We start from the raw sequence: 17730 nt of genomic DNA, 5'->3' as shown, positions 1-17730 counted from the left end.
TCTCTGAGGAAGACGAGATGCCTAATAAGGATAAGAAGGCTAGTAGAACACTAGAAAATTTCAAGAAATATTTAATTAAAGATGCAATTTACAACTAGGCCAAGGAATGGAGCGAGTTGAAGGTCACCACATAAAAGAATGCATGGAATAAAATTCTGAGTCCGGTACCTGGTTAGAATAAAGACGAAGATGACTATGATTTTGAGGGCTTTGATAATGTGATTTTTGAGACATTCAGAGATGCAGGTGAGGAAGATTTGCAACTTTCTGATGTGAGTGAGTGGTTAAATAATGATGCTGATGATCCAGGTTATGTTGAATTACCTGATAATATGATTATCCAGTGTGTTACTGGTAATAATGATGAGGATGTGGAAGAGGAAGATGACTGTGTTACCTATTCCATATGCTGCATCATTGCAAAAGGTTAATGACCTGCTTGATTTGGTTGCTGTAACTGATAATGAAGAACTGACAGATTATTACCTGCACCTAAAGGACATGAAAGATATTATAATGAAGCTCACAACAAAGAAACAAACTAAGATTCAAAAGTTTTTGGTACGGTTTCACAGTAGGCCTACAGGACCAGCACCCTGCACTAGCAAGGACTCACGATCCGAGGATGCCCAGGCAATTGGACCAGCACTAGCAAGGACTCGCCTCCTGAGAATGTCCAGGCAACTAGACCAGCACCCAGCACTAGCAAGGACTCACCTGCTGAGGATGCCCAGGCAACTGGACCAGCACCCAGCACTAGCAAGAACACACCTTCTAAGGATGTACAGGCCACTGGACCAGCACTAGCAAGGACACACCTTCTAAGGATGCCCAGGCCACTGGACCAGCACCCAGCACTAGCAAGGACTCACAGGCAACTGGACCAGCACCCATCACAAGCAAGGACTCACCTTCCGAGGATGCCCAGGCAACTGGACCAGCACCCATCACAAGCAAGGACTCACCTTCTGAGGATGCCCAGGCAACTAGACCAGCACCCAGCACTAGCAAGGACTCACCTTGCGTGCGTGAGGGCCAGAGACCAAAAGACACAAAAATGGAATCAATACAGGAAGAGGCTGAACCCCCAAACATACCAGCAATACAAAGATGCGAGAAACAACTACACGGCAGTGAGGAGAGAGGCAGAAAGAAATTTTGAAAAAGGGATTGCAGACAAATGCAAAACAGAACCAGGTCTGTACTATAAATTCATAAACAACAAATTGCAGGTAAAGGATAATATTCAGAGGCTGAAAATGGGAAATAGATTCACGGAAAATTAAAAGGAAATGTGTGAAACATTAAACGAAAAGTTCCAAAGTGTGTTTGTACAAAATGAAATCTTCAGGGAACCAGATACAATAAGAATTCCAGAGAACAACATAGAGTACATAGAGGTGTCCAGAGACGAAGTGGAAAAAATGCTCAAGGAGCTAAATAAGAACAAAGCAGTTGGTCCAGATGGAGTTTCACAATGGGTTCTGAGAGAATGTGCACCTGAGCTCAGCATTCCTCTTCAACTGATTTTTCAGGCATCCCTGTATACAGGAGTTGTAGCTGATGTGTGGAAAAAGGCTAACATAGTTCCAATCGACAAAAGTGGAAGCAGAGAAGACCCCCTTAATTATAGACCGGTATCATTGACAAGTGTAATAGTCAAAATATTGGAAAAAAATAACTAAAACTAAATGAGTAGAACACCTGGAGAGAAATGATATAATATCAGACAGACAGTATGGTTTTCGATCTGGAAGATCCTGTGTATCGAATTTACTCAGTTTCTATGATCGAGCAACAGAGATATTACAGGAAAGAGATGGTTGGGTTGACTGCATCTATCTGGACCTAAAAAAGGCTTTCGACAGAGTTCCACATAAGAGGTTGTTCTGGAAACTGGAAAATATTGCAGGAGTGACAGGTATGCTTCTAACATGGATGAAAAATTTTCTGACTGATAGAAAAATGAGGGCTGTGATCAGAGGCAATGTATCGGACTGGAGAAATGTCACAAGTGGAGTACCACAGGGTTCAGTTCTTGCACCAGTGATGTTTATTGTCTACATAAATGATCTACCAGTTGGTATACAGAATTATATGAACATGTTTGCTGATGATGCTAAGATAATAGGAAGGATAAGAAACTTAGATGATTGTCATGCCCTTCAAGAAGACCTGGACAAAAGTACATGGAGTGCCACTTGGCAAATGGAATTTAATGTTAATAAATGCCATGTTATGGAATGTGGAATAGGAGAACATAGACCCCACACTACCTATATATTATGTGAGAAATCTTTAAAGAATTCTGATAAAGAAAGAGATCTAGGAGTGGTTCTAGATAGAAAACTATCACCTGAGGACCACAAAGAATATTGTGCGAGGAGTCTATGCCACGCTTTCTAACTTCAGAATTGCTGTTAAATACATGGATGGCGATATACTAAAGAAATTGTTCACGACTTTTGTTAGGCCAAAGCTAGAATATGCAGCAGTTGTGTGGTGCCCATATCTTAAGAAGCACATCAACAAACTGGAAAAGGTGCAAAGACATGCTACTAAGTGGCTCCCAGAACTGAAGGGCAAGAGCTACGAGGAGAGGTTAGAGGCATTAAATATGCCAAAACTAGAAGACAGAAGAAAAAGAGGTGATATGATCACTACATACAAAATAGTAACAGGAATTGATAAAATCGATAGGGAAGATTTCTTGAGACCTGGAACGTTAAGAACAAGAGGTCACAGATATAAACTAGCTAAACACAGATGCCAAAGAAATATAAGAAAATTCACTTTCGCAAACAGAGTGGTAGACGGTTGGAACAAGTTAGGGGAGAAGGTGGTGGAGGCCAAGACCGTCAGTAGTTTCAAAGCGTTATATGACAAAGAGTGCTGGGAAGACGGGACACCACGAGCGTAGCTCTCATCCTGTAACTACACTTAGGTAATTACACTTAGGTAATTACCTGCTGAGGATACCCAGGCCACTAGACCAGCACCCAGCACTAGCCATAACTTACCTGGGAGTACCAATTGAGCTGTACAGCACAGTTCTAATGACATTAAATGTACAAAGTGTAGTTTATGATATAAGTGTACTGCAGTAGTGTGATTCTAGTGGTCTGTACTTTATGTACAGACTGTAGTGTATAATGTACATTTGTTAGAAAAGTTACTGTTCTTTAAACAATTTATATTCATATGTGTGGCACTCTGAGGATATTAAGGCTAACAAAGTTTGCACTACAAAACTCAACTGGTAGGGTAAGTACAGTACTGTAACGTGCAATATCAATTTATTTCATTGCAATTCAAATTCTTGGTTATTTAAATTTTTCAAAAGGCAAATGTGTACTGGCATATGTATTATTAATTTTTTTTTTTTTTTTTTTTTGGGGGGGGGGAGGGGGATGTTGGGGCCGGATTGATGGAATGAATTCCACGCTGAAATGAATCGGCTACGCCCCCATATAGTTCGTTCAAGCGAGGACACACTGTATTACTCATATAATTTCTACATTTACTGTCTACATTTAATGTCATTTAATTTCACACATTTCTTTGATAAAGTGTTTACTCGTGTCCTTTATGATCTTGGTTATTTGTAAGTGCTGGCCTCATTAACCTTAAATTATAGTGTGTTTATGTTACTCTATGTTCTGATATGTTCCGAGAAAATGTCATGAGCAGCAGTTCTAAAATACACCTTGTATTTCCATTCAGTAATTAATGTAAATAAACTACTGTACTGTTGCTAGAACTACTGACTCCGTAATGTAATAATCTATGCCAGTACTCTGACTATACTCTGTACCTGTAAAGTAAGGCTGTAAAGTACCTGTACATATTTTTTGTCAATTTTACTGTAAATTATCTACTTAAAATTATCTGTTAGTTTAAGGACTTCCCCGAAACTCTATGCGTGCTAATGGCTTTACAGGAATGTAAAATCAACTTCATTTCTATGTTCTCTCTTAACCCCCAATGTACCTTCTTGTATATAAATAAATAAATAAATGCTTGTCATCCTTATGTATCACCTTTGTATTAATTTGTTATTTTCCTTGAACATTCTCATTTTGTTAGCTTACTTCTCTTATAGTATTAAGTGTTTTACCCCATCACAACAATAATTAAAAAATTTCTATATTACTATTAATTTTGCCCGAAACGCTTTGCGTAATAGTGGCTTCATTAGTATGTGTAACTGCTGTCCCTTCAATTGAACAATACTCTTACTACACATAGAAATCACAATAGCGTGATGCATCAAATTTTTTTATTTATTTATTAAATTATTTAATTATTTATATACAAGGTACATTGGGTTTGTGAGAATACATAGCATGGTATTTACAATCTTGTAAAGCCACTAGTATGCGCAGCGTTTCGGGCAGGTCCTTAATCAAACAGATAATTTTAAGTAGGTAAATTCTAGCGGAATTGATAAAATAACAGATTCATTGCAAGAGAGAAAAAAAGTTAGATGAGAGAGATTAGTAGGAATATTAGAGCACATTGTTATATTAAAGTTCTGATTGCTTGCGTTGACAGCTTGATTGGAAATTTAAACGAAGATTAATAGGCACCATACAGCAAATTGAAAGCACATATAAGAAGACAGCAATGATAACAATGGTAAAGTTGTTTGGGTTGGGTACATGAAGATTGGGAGATTGGGTAGCACTAGATACATTGCAATTTTAAAGCAACAAGGTAAAAAAACTATGCAGATGAGATTAGGTACTTTTTAGTTTTGTTTTTGAATGATGCAAAAGTTGGACAGCTTTTCAATTCATTAGGGAGTGAGTTCCATAGACTAGATCCCATTATTTGCATAGATTGTGTGTGTACAGATTAAGTTTGACTCTGGGGATAACAAAGCGATATTTATTTCTGTTGTGGTGATAATGGGTCCTATTATATCTGTCCAGGGAGAGTTTCAGAACATGATTTGCATTTAAGAACAGGCCTTTGTAAATGTAGTTGACACAAAAGAATGTGTGGAATGAGATTATGTTTAGCATGTTTAGGGAGTTAAACAAGGGGGCTGAGTGTTGTCTGAAAACAGAATTTATTATTCTGATAGCAGATTTTTGCTGGGGGATGATGGACCTGAGGTGGTTTGCAGTGGTTGAACCCCATGCACAGATACCATAATTAAGATAGTGATAGATTAGTGCATAATATAGTGAGATGAGAGCAGAGTTAGGTACATAGTATCTGATTTTGGAGAGTATACCAACTGTTTTAGACTTTCTTAGTTATGTGTTGTATGTAGGTGCTGAAGTTGAGTCTCTTATCTAGGAATAGGCCAAAAAACTTTCCATCATTTCTATTACTAATGTTAACATTGTCTATGTGAAGCTGAATTGCATTTGTTGATTTGCTTCCAAATAAGATGTAGTAGGTCTTTTCTATGTTAAGTGTTAGTTTGTTGGTTGACATCCATAAGTGGACTTTTTTTTAGTTCATTATTAACAGCATTATTTAGTGTATGTGGGTTGGGGTTAGAGTAGATGAGGGTAGTATCATCAGCAAACAATATAGGTTTCAGAATGTTGGTGACATTAGGCAGACCAATGATGTATATAAGAAATAGGAGAGGTCCCAAGATGCTGCCCTGTGGCACTCCAATGGTTAGGTAAAGTAGGAGAGGATATATCATTGATGGCTACACATTGGTGTCTATCACTAAGATAGGATTGGATATAGTCCAGGGCATGGCCTCGGACTCCATAATGATGCAGTTTACACAAGAGGTAGTTGTGATTAACAGTATCAAAGGCCTTTTTCAGGTTAATGAAGAGTCCAGTCGTTAACTCATTTTTGTCAAGGGCTGAGTAAATTATATCAAGGAGACTAATAATTGCGTCGCTAGTACTCTTTTGGGAGTGGAAGCCAAACTGACAGGGGCCGGGTATGTCAAATTTTACGAGGTATGAGTAGAGCTGTTTGTAGATAATTTTTTCAAATATTTTTGATAGTATGGGTAGGTTTGATATGAACAAATTTGAAATGAGTTTGTTTGTTTGTTTCATTTCAAGTTTGATATGAACAAATCCACAAGAGCCGTGACGAGGGTTCGAACCTACGTCCGAGAGTGTGTAATGAAGTAAGGGCAAAGAGGTAGAACAGATTATTGACAGAGCTCAGGTGCATGGGGGAATTGTGTAAAAACCTGGTTTGTGTCTCGGAGAGACTGCAAGATCTGTGGTAGGTCAAGTTGATTTCTCGGTTGCAATTATTATCCGTGTCATAGCTCAGTCGATTAACCACCATGCTGCGCCGAGTTTATTGTGAAATTCCCCCTGTGCGCATGAAATAAAGTGCTCCCAAAAATTCATTTTTTCTTTGTAAAATGATAAATTCCCTTCCCTGAACATGTCTGTGAGGAGATGGTTCACCAGCTCACTTACAATAGTGCTCTTATGCCTGTGGAGGCCAGTACACTTGTTAAGTGTGCGGACTTAAGCTTGGTAACCAGCAACCGAAACATCTAGTGTTTGGGCTCATGTGAGAGCCCCATTCATCAGCAGTCCAGAAATGTTACCCTGGCCGGAGTAGCACATCTGTGGACAGAGATATGCCGATAGCATCATCTCATAGCATGATGATATGAGAGTAGAAGAGATATAGCAGAGATATGCCGATAGCAGAGATATGCCGATAGCAACCAGGAGGCCTGGTCGACGACCGGGCCGCGGGGACACTATGCCCCAGAAGCACCTCAAGGTAACCTCATTGTATGGCTTGAGCGAGACTCAACTTTGCGCGGGAACAGCTAGGCCCCAGGCGTGGGGTGAGCTGTGGGCCTCCCGCGCGCTAGCCAGTCATCGTCATGGAAACAGCTGCCATCTTAGTAAACATCTTGAGCCGCCATGTTGGTCGGCCATCTTGGAGTTGCCCTAGGGGCTGTGCTACACCATCGCTGATTGGTTGAGAGGGGTAGGCCGCTGTATGCCTTCCTCTCATTGGTTATTTCGAGGAGGACGCGGGAATTGCGGGTGTAAGTGTCATTCTGAACATAGCTGCCACTTTGTCAAGATGCTCTCTGTACTCAATTCGGCCAAATTGAGTATAGGGCGTCGTGGTGGGTTGATTACTCAACTGCTTCACCTCCTGCTTCATCGACGACGGGGGTCGTCACAGAATCCGGCCGAAGTTGTTGCTTGGATTGGAGAAAGACATTGTGTACAGTGGGTAGAGGTACAGTGATCTGGGATTGTGGGGTAATGTGCATACGAGCAGTAACAGACTTGTAGATCCCATACCAGTGATTATTAATAATACCTGCTAGTACTCTGTAGCAGTCGATGGGAACGGGGAAATTCGTGTCAGAGTTTTAAGGCAGATTTCCCATGTTTGTGTAAGATGCTATCGTTGTGCGCATCACCTGGGTACGAACGCCTCGCTTTACCGGTGGGTCGAGGGTGCGAACTGAGCCGTGTTGTGAGGGGAGGGGTTCGAGTGCGCGCCAATTGTTCGTAAAATACCACGTGATGTACTATCACCGCCTACGCCACCTACTACTGCCGTGACTGAGGCAGCCACCCGTAGCGGGGTGCCTGATGTATGGGAATGGTGTGTAAGCCGGCAGTATGAATGAGTAAATACCTATGTGTGTATTTCTGGTGATCAGTTAGTCTCTTAAATCTTGAATTCGAAGTCAGGTGTTCCGTCCACATTGTCACGCAGCACCTGTGGAGGTGAAGTGAAGTGTGGACGAGGAGATAATCACCCTTTATTGTCATCTTGTCAGTCCAGAGGGACTTGCGTCTTGTGTACACAGACGTACAGTGTACTCACCTAGTTGTACTCACCTAGTTGTGTTTGCGGGGGTTGAGCTCTGGCTCTTTGGTCCCGCCTCTCAACCGTCAATCAACAGGTGTACAGATTCCTGAGCCTATCGAGCTCTGTCATATCTACACTTGAAACTGTGTATGGAGTCAGCCTCCACCACATCACTTACTAATGCATTCCATTTGTCAACCACTCTGACACTAAAAAAGTTCTTTCTAATATCTCTGTGGCTCATTTGGGCACTCAGTTTCCACCTGTGTCCCCTAGTACGTGTGCCCCTTGTGTTAAATAGACTGTCTTTATCTACCCTATCAATCCCCTTCAGAATCTTGAATGTGGTGATCATGTCCCCCCTAACTCTTCTGTCTTCCAGCGAAGTGAGGTTTAATTCCCGTAGTCTCTCCTCGTAGCTCATACCTCTCAGCTCGGGTACTAGTCTGGTGGCAAACCTTTGAACCTTTTCCAGTTTAGTCTTATCCTTGACTAGATATGGACTCCATGCTGGGGCTGCATACTCCAGGATTGGCCTGACATATGTGGTATACAAAGTTCTGAATGATTCTTTACACAAGTTTCTGAATGCCGTTCGTATGTTGGCCAGCCTGGCATATGCCGCTGATGTTATCCGCTTGATATGTGCTGCAGGAGACAGGTCTGGCGTGATATCAACCCCCAAGTCTTTTTCCTTCTCTGACTCCTGAAGAATTTCCTCTCCCAGATGATACCTTGTATCTGGCCTCCTGCTCCCTACACCTATCTTCATTACATTACATTTGGTTGGGTTAAACTCTAACAACCATTTGTTCGACCATTCCTTCAGCTTGTCTAGGTCTTCTTGAAGCCTCAAACAGTCCTCTTCTGTTTTAATCCTTCTCATAATTTTAGCATCGTCCGCAAACATTGAGAGAAATGAATCGATACCCTCCGGGAGATCATTTACATATATCAGAAACAAGATAGGACCGAGTACAGAGCCCTGTGGGACTCCACTGGTGACTTCACGCCAATCGGAGGTCTCACCCCTCACCGTAACTCTCTGCTTCCTATTGCTTAGATACTCCCTTATCCACTGGAGCACCTTACCAGCTACACCTGCCTGTCTCTCCAGCTTATGTACCAGCCTCTTATGCGGTACTGTGTCAAAGGCTTTCCGACAATCCAAGAAAATGCAGTCCGCCCAGCCCTCTCTTTCTTGCTTAATCTGTGTCACCTGATCGTAGAATTCTATCAAGCCTGTAAGGCAAGATTTACCCTCCCTGAAATGGTGATGGTGAGTGTGTGTGTGTGTGTGTGTGGGTACACACGGGAACAGAGTATACATAGATTAGCCACGGACAGAGAGGATGTCCATGTAATAATTATATTCCATTGTGATAATTAAAGCATTTTTGATCGTCCGTGGGATGGAGTGATATCATTTCCATGTGTAGTCTTGCAGGTGTGGAATTCCAACACTGAGCGCTCAGGTTAATGTGTAACGTCAGTGATTCCTGGCAATGATTATTATGGAGTGTACCACAGTGTGGTCTTAATTTCTTGTATTGTTCCCAGGGATGTGACAAGTGTGATTTATATATATATATATATATATATATATATATATATATATATATATATATATATATATATATATATATATATATATATATATATATATATATATATATATATGTATTGTGGTTGCAGTATTAACATAATTTTGGTAGAATTTGGTGAGTGACGAGGCTGTCTGGAGAGACCGCCATCGCTCTGTCGAGTAACGTAACTCTCGAGAGTGTTTATCGGCATGCGGGATCGATAAATCACTCACCCATGTGATTTAAGGAGTGCGAGATCTCCTTAGTGTTCCCAATAACGTTTGATAACTGTAGGCTACATGTGTCAGCAGTAATTATATATATATATAATCGTAGTGTCACGGTGCCTAGTGTTATTGTGTTATTTACTGTGGTGATTGCAATGTGTGGACCTATGTTCTAGGGGTTATTGAGAGCACTGGGGTCATTTGCAACAGGAAGTAAGTGTGTGCAGTATTCTAATATTTGGAAATTATAGTACTTGCCGAGTATGTTATTGCAAAGGGGTTGTTATTTGATGGTGATTGTTGCTAGAGTTGAGCAATCACCGTATGTGATTGCAGTTCAGTAAAGTCATTGTGGGGCAGTGTTCTAGAGGGTTCATGTCCTGTATATTATTTTACTAGGTTCTGCAGAATTGTCATTGCAACCGCATTGTAACGTAAATCACTGTGATTTGTTAGTGTGATTTGTCATTGTCGTGGGTGAACTCGGCTGTAGACGAGTACTTGGGTACACATGTATTCTCCTGTTTATCTGGTAGGACATCGAAGTCCAGTATTCAGTGAGGTGATGCGAGGCAATTAATATAACGTAACCAAGGGAACGCCCATTGCTGTAAGAGAATTTGTTCTTTGACAATTTGAGTAACGTAGAATACGTTTGGGTTAATTTACTTTCCTGCAAGCAGCTTCGGTAGTCTCAAGGAGCCTAGCCGTCAGCCGGATAAGAATTAGAGAAATGAAAATATTCTAGATCTGGTCTTTACGAACAATGAAGACATTATCAGAGACATTACAATATCAGATACCACATACTCAGATCATAAGCTCATTGAAGTGCAAACGACCATCAATACTCAGAATAGACCTAAAATGTTGATAAAGCGAGAGGGGCTATTCAGTAAATTCAATTTTAATAATAAATGGATAGACTGGGAGATAATAAACAGGAAACTTACAAACATTCCATGGGAAACTGTTCTAAGTAATACAAGTCCTACAGAAGGAATAGAAAAACTGACTTCGGAAGCGTATCAAGTCTGTCTGAAACATGTTCCTTGAGGAAAGCCAGAAAGAGATCCAACATAGAAAGAGAACGCAGACGACACTACAAACGCAGGAAAAAAATAACGGAACTGATTATGCAGACACAAATTTCCTGTCAAAGAAGGATTAATTTAAATAGGGAGATTGAAGAAATCGAGCGAAAATTGAAACACTCATATGAAACTGAAGAAAGGCAGTTAGAACAGAAAGCAAATCAGGAATAAAGAAAAGTCCAAAATATTTCTTCACATATGCGAAATCAAAAGCAAAAACCACTGCCAGTATTGGACCTATTCATACAAGTGAAGGTTCATACACGGAGGATGACAAAGAAATTAGTGAAATCCTAAAAAAGCAGTACGAGGACATGTTTAGCACTTCAATAAACATGAAAGTGGAAGATCCAGACAATTTCTTTATGCGGGATATTCAAACCCCTGTAAACATAACTGATATCAACACGAGCGCACTAAATTTTGAAAGAGAAATTGAAAACATGCCCATGCACTCAGCCCCAGGTCCAGACTCATGGAATTCAATATTTATAAAGAAATGCAAAGTGCCGGTAGCACAGGCACTCAGTATAGTGTGGAGGAAGAGCTTGAACACGGGGGAGATACCAGATGCACTTAAAGTAGCAGACATAGCCCCTCTACACAAGGGAGGGAGCAAAGCATTGGCAAAGAATTATAGACCAGTTGCACTAACATCGCACATCATAAAAGTATTTGAGAGAGTGATTAGGAGTCAGGTCACCAATTTCATGGAGACCAATGACCTTCACAACCCAGGCCAACATGGATTTCGAGCGGGAAGATCGTGCCTCTCACAGCTACTTGAGCACTACGACAAAGTCACTGAGGCATTAGAAGAAAAACAGAATGCTGATGTGATATACTCGGACTTCGCAAAGGCTTTCGATAAATGTGACCATGGCGTGACAGCACCCAAAATGAAGTCAATGGGAATAACCGGTAAAGTAGGACGATGGATACTCGGTTTTCTGTCAAACAGGACTCAGCGAGTAACGGTCAACCATATAAAATCTAGTCCAAGTGCAGTTAAAAGCTCTGTACCTCAGGGTACAGTCCTTGCACTGCTGCTTTTCCTTATTCTTATATCAGATATAGACAAAAATACAAGTCACAGCTTCGTATCATTCTTTGCAGATGACACAAAAATCAGTATGAAAATTACCTCGGCTGAAGACATTGAAAAACTTCAAGCTGATCTTAATAAAGTTTTCGAATGGGCATCAGAAAATAACATGATGTTTAACAGTGATAAATTCCAGGTACTCAGGTACGGTAAAAATCAGGACCTTAAACATAATACAGAGTACAAAACACAATCAAATGTACCCATAGTAGGAAAACAGCATGTAAAGGATTTGGGAATAATAATGTCTGACGACCTAACGTTTAAGGAGCATAACCAAGCAAATATTGAACAGCCAGAAAAATGATAGGATGGATTACGAGAACTTTCAAATCCAGGGATCCCATCACAATGGTTGTACTCTTCAAGTCACTTGTGTTGTCCCGTCTTGAGTACTGCTCAGTACTCACTTCCCCCTTCAGAGCAGGAGAGATTGCTGAAATAGAGGGAATACAGAGAACATATACGGCAAGCATAGACGCGATAAAGCACCTAAATTATTGGGATCGTCTCAAAGCCCTCCAAATGTACTCACTAGAAAGAAGACGAGAGAGATATCAAATAATATACACCTGGAAGATACTGGAGGGCCAAGTACCAAATCTACACAGTAAAATAACAACGTATTGGAGTGAACGACATGGAAGAAAATGCAGAATAGAACCAGTGAAGAGCAGGGGTGCCATAGGCGCAATCAGAGAACACTGTATAAACATCAGAGGTCCCCGGTTGTTCAACACCCTCCCAGCAAGCATAAGAAATATTGCCGGAACAACCGTGGACTTTTTCAAGAGGAAACTAGATTTATTCCTCCAAGGAGTGCCGGACCAACCGGGCTGTGGTGGGTATGTGGCCCTGCGGGCCGCTCCAAGCAACAGTCTAGTGGACCAAACTCTCACAAGTCAAGCCTGGCCTCGGGCCGGGCTTGGGGAGTAGAAGAACTCCCAGAACCCCATCAACCAGGTATCAACCAGTATTGTCTGTCGTAATTAATGGTCAGTGGGCCGGGTAATTGACGTGTTTCAGGAAGTCAAAATAATTAACCTCGATCCTTGTTTGATCGACTCACACGAATGCTTCATTGTTCCATTAACGTAACGTCATTATTTATCTGTCCGGAAGTACTGGCACTTGATTGACTCGTGGGAGGAGTAACGTCATTTTAGAATAACGTAAACGTGGAGCTAATTACTGTTATTAGCCACCTGAATTGGTCTGAGTATGGAAGGCTTAGACGGAATTCATACCTTAATGTAAATTGCTGAGCCAGTGTGAAAGGTTGCGTATTTTTATTGTTTAATTATTGATCTTGAGGATAATAATTAATTACTCTAAAGCTAATCACGAGTGATTACCGTTCTCTTAGCACTTTGGACATTGTAAATCAGAGTTTACCATCGCTGAGTGATTAGTAACTGATTAACGTAAATTAACGTAACTAGTAAAGAGATTAATCAGCTGTCTGGTAGTACAGGGATTAATTAATGGGATTTTCTCACTGAATGCTCGACAGGTAGAGTGTTGTGTAATTTCTGCGTTACTAGTGACAGTTGTAAGAGTTATTAAATTAACGTAAATGCTATTTTGTTATTAACGTAAATGTTATTGTGTTATTAACGTAAATCAATTGTTATTGATTGTTGATCATCCGTGGTACGGAGTGTTAACGTAAGGATTAATTTGAGGAAGGTTTGCTGGAGTTGCCAGTGAACCCATTAGTTATTGTTGTCATTGAAAGACTATTGATTTGATTGCATTGCATCCGCCATTGCAGGTGTAGACTGCACTGAGGCGTAGAACAGTTATTAGGTTACTGGAGACGTGTTTCAAAACCCACTGTGTCATTTGTTGTAATTGTGATTATAGATCTGTTAGTTCTTTTTTCTTGATTGATGCCTCTGTGCTCACGCTTATGTTCGAGTTAGTTCATTATGCAGTTCGAGGGGCTGGTGTCTAGCTGTCATTGATAGTGTCACAGGAAGGATTTCGAGTAACGTCATTGACATTTCTTTTTGTTTTGTTGTAGTAGTTAGTACTTTATTGAATAAACTAAGTTGTTATGGTTAACACTGTCTTTTCGTTACACCCCACACACTATTATTGTTATGCATGTGTTCTTCACACTCGACTAATAAAATTGAGACCGATTCTGAGTTTTGGACCAAATATACGGCACCACATAACAATAAATTATTGTTGTGAGAGCCCAGGACCTACTCGTTAGATTCGCTTCAGCGATTGGCGAAGGTCGACGACCAAGTGGAGGGGATTTCAATTTTCATTGGGGTCTCGGCATTTGCTCGCGCCTAGTCAATTGTTCATACATGGTCCCAAAGTGAGGAATGAGCTGCTTACTACACTGGTGTATTAGCTAAGCAAGTCCTTCCTCAGGCGACCTAATTGAATATCACGACAGGAATAAAGGTTAAAGAATAAAGAAAATTCTTAGAAATTTTCCGAGCTCAATTCCTTATAACAATTTCATTTATTCCACCACTTAAAACTCTCACAATATCTATGTAAAAATAAATACCAAATTCCACTTACTTTGGCTCTGGGGATGTGGACAAGGTGCGTTGTGATGTCATCAGGGGCTGGTCGCCCGTGCGTGACACGCCCAGACACGGTCGCGCGGGCCATTCAAGCACCAGATGTTGGCACAAATATATTTTCAATTATCTGTTTTATGTATTTCCAATTTGGTTTTATTTGTTTTTTTTTTTATCGTATACCTGGTTGATACCTGGATGATGGGGTTCTGGGAGTTCTTCTACTCCCCAAGCCCGGCCTGAGGCCAGGCTTGACTTGTGAGAGTTTGGTCCACCAGGCTGTTGCTTGGAGCGGCCCGCAGGCCCACATACCCACCACAGCCCGGTTGGTCCGGCACTCCTTGGAGGAATAAATCTAGTTTCCTCTTGAAAATGTCCACGGTTGTTCCGGCAATATTTCTTATGCTTGTGTGCATATATGATGCATATTTGTATCCTTTACAATATGTATACAGCAGAATGTTCATAATGTTCCATGAAACTGTGATACATGTGTCAGTAATGTGTCCACAATAAATGTTTATTGTCGCAATATTACGTGTTAAAAATTCACTAAAATTACAATATGTACAGTTTCACACACTATTTACACAGTAACACACTGTATTACACACTCAGTACTTCGGAAGTGAGTAATAATCAATGAAGTAGTCCAGGGTACACAGCGCAACTTCGCTCTCGTTGCACCAGGTACAGATAGAATTTCGCTTCCTGTTTCTTTGTTCTGTGTGCTTGCAAATAACGCACTCATGTACACCCTTGGCATTAGTACCTGTAGGTAGTATGTAGCCAAGCTTGTAAAATGTAAGGTAGTCTTGAAAAGATTACAGGGAAAGATCAATTTGTAAGGTAGTCGTGAAAAGATCCCCTTGTAAGGTCCCACACAAGAAGAGATTCAGCCAGCCTCAAAGAGTGTCCGTCAGTAAAGAAGAGATTCAGCTATTCTTGAAAATATCTATGGAAAACACCACCATGGAAGCCGCTAACACTGCTCATCTATGCTACTTGTATCAGATGCATCATCACTGAATGCAGAAAACGATTCATCTATGTATCATCTAAATAAATTGGAGATAGCATAGATGGGCAAGGGTGGCGCTCAGAGCTACAACTGGATACGCTCGCTGTATGGTCCTCATAGGTGCTGTATCACTTGCATCTGATCTTTGTGTTAGGTCCTATTGCGTCTAGCTTCACCAATATTATGACCCTTATATTCTTCAAACATTAAGGTTTGAATTTCACCGACAAAGCACGATCTTTCAACTCGCGTCGGACAGGTGTTTGGGAGCCAGAGGCGCGTGTGCCACTCGGTACTAACCCAGCCAGCAGCCCTAGGGCATAAGGGGAATTTTTTCCTAGATGGCTACCTCTCACTGGAGGTCCTAAGAGTCCATTTCGTACACAACCAACCTCGCACACATTTAGAATGGGTACGAAAAAATCAAAATGAGCTTTCTCGGTTGGCAAACCGCGTATTCTCGGTTGGCGCAGTTAAGTGGTTAAGGAGCGTCTGGGATCTTCTCTGATGTAGGTTCGAACCCTCTTCACGGCCCTTATGGATTTATTTATTTATTTAATTTATATACAAGAAGGTACATTGTGTTAGAGAATACATAGCATAGTATTTACAATCTTGTAAAGCCACTAGTACGCGCAGTGTTTCGGGCAGGTCATTATCTAACTATTACCTAACAGATAATTTTAAGTAGGTAAATTCTAGCAGAATTAATAAAATGATAACATACATTGCAAGAAAAAAAAATGAGATGAGAGAGAATAGTAAGTATATTAAAGCACATTGGTTTATTAAAGCTCTGGTTGATTACATTGTCAACTTGATTGTTAATTTAAACAAGATTAACAGACACCATACAGCAGATTGATAGCACATATAAGAAGACAGCAATGATCACAATGGTAAAGCCATTATTCATTTATTACTCTTATGTTCTTTGTACACAATCTTTTGAATAATAATAATATTTTTAATATTATTATTTACACATAAAATCACACTAACGTGATATACATCAATGAGAAAATTCACTCGGGCTGTGAGGCGATGCGAACCTGCAATGTTTGCATCACCTCACAGCCCCAGTGGATTGTTCATTGATGTATATCTCCTTAGTGCGATTTTCTGTGTATCTGAAGATGGGCATACGGTGTTCAACTACAATACTTAACCCCTTCACCTGAGTGCTTAGGGGCCTTACGTAAAACTTGGCCTGGCTTCAGGACTTCCTGTGATATCAGTAGAAATCTGATTGTAAGACTTTTAGGAAGTCAGTGGTGGTACGGTGGTAGAGTATGCAGCTGGCAATGCCTTGGTCATGGGTTTGCAACACCACACAGTCCCAGTAGATTTTCTCTATTATTATTATTATTATAAAAATTATCATATTCGATATTCCAATGTCCACACCCCAACACTGCCATAGGCCTATTTCCACACCCCAACACTGCCATAGGCCTATTTCCACACCCCAACAATTGCATGTTGAGGTGTAAGACAATGGTGGAGCAGAAAGTACTCAAGAACTTACGGATGATGAGAGTGCGAGGAACAAGGTGGTCAGGTGGAGCCAGTGACTCCTTCCTTCAACAGTTTTGTCTCTCCCTCGTGGTATATCCTCAATGGTGTGGCCTCACCACACACTTACACTGTCACAAGTGTCCTGAGAGTACTGTGAGAGGGACAATTTGGCGGGTATTGTGGACACAGGTCTTTAAGACAGGCGAACTTCACGAGTCGTGGAGACGTCTATAGCAACCTTTGTTGTGATGACGTCACTTGCTCGCTCGCTTACCCGCCACGGTGCTCTTCCCATTTTCTTTGGTTACTGATCTTTGCTGACGTTTATTTATTTTATTTTATTTTATTTATTTATTTATGCATATACAAGAATGTACATAAGGAATGTGAGGATACAATTATGGTAATTACAGTCTTGTAAAGCCACTAGCACGCGCAGCGTTTCGGGCAGGTCCTTAATCTAAGACAATTTTAAGGAGGTAAATACTTGCAAAATTTATAGACAAAAAAATGATAACAGATTACATGGAATGAAAAAAAAAAAAAAGATGAGAGAAAATTATAGGTACAGTATATTAAAGCACATAGGTAGCTATGATTGATTGCAATGACAGCTTAAAATGGTAGTTGACAACAAATTGGTAGGCACAATACATAAATGAACTAAACTAACTAAAACAATACAGCAGAAACAATATAAGATTGATTGCAATGACAGCTTGAATGGTAGTTGACAAAAATTGGTAGTCACAATACAGCATATGGCTAGCACATAAAAGAAGACAGCAATGAACAAATGATAAGGTTGTTTGATATTACATAAAAATTAGGAGATT

The 17730-nt window shown here is 40.5% G+C and overlaps 1 long non-coding RNA gene across 1 annotated transcript in view; it reads right to left on the bottom strand.

Annotated features, from left to right (window-relative positions):
• The window catches only part of LOC138371213 (uncharacterized), a 49406-nt gene extending 32267 nt beyond the window's left edge, over positions 1-17139 (bottom strand). The window contains exon 1 of the long non-coding RNA XR_011230338.1: positions 16905-17139. This is a non-coding gene — a long non-coding RNA (uncharacterized lncRNA). The remainder of the gene's footprint in view (positions 1-16904) is intronic.
• Positions 17140-17730: the final 591 nt, after the last annotated feature.

Source organism: Procambarus clarkii, chromosome 35, assembly GCF_040958095.1.
Source record: "Procambarus clarkii isolate CNS0578487 chromosome 35, FALCON_Pclarkii_2.0, whole genome shotgun sequence".
NCBI classification, from domain to species: Eukaryota; Metazoa; Arthropoda; class Malacostraca; order Decapoda; family Cambaridae; genus Procambarus; species Procambarus clarkii.
The sequence above is the reverse complement of the archived record's forward strand: the minus strand, read 5'-3'. Positions and strand labels throughout refer to the sequence as shown.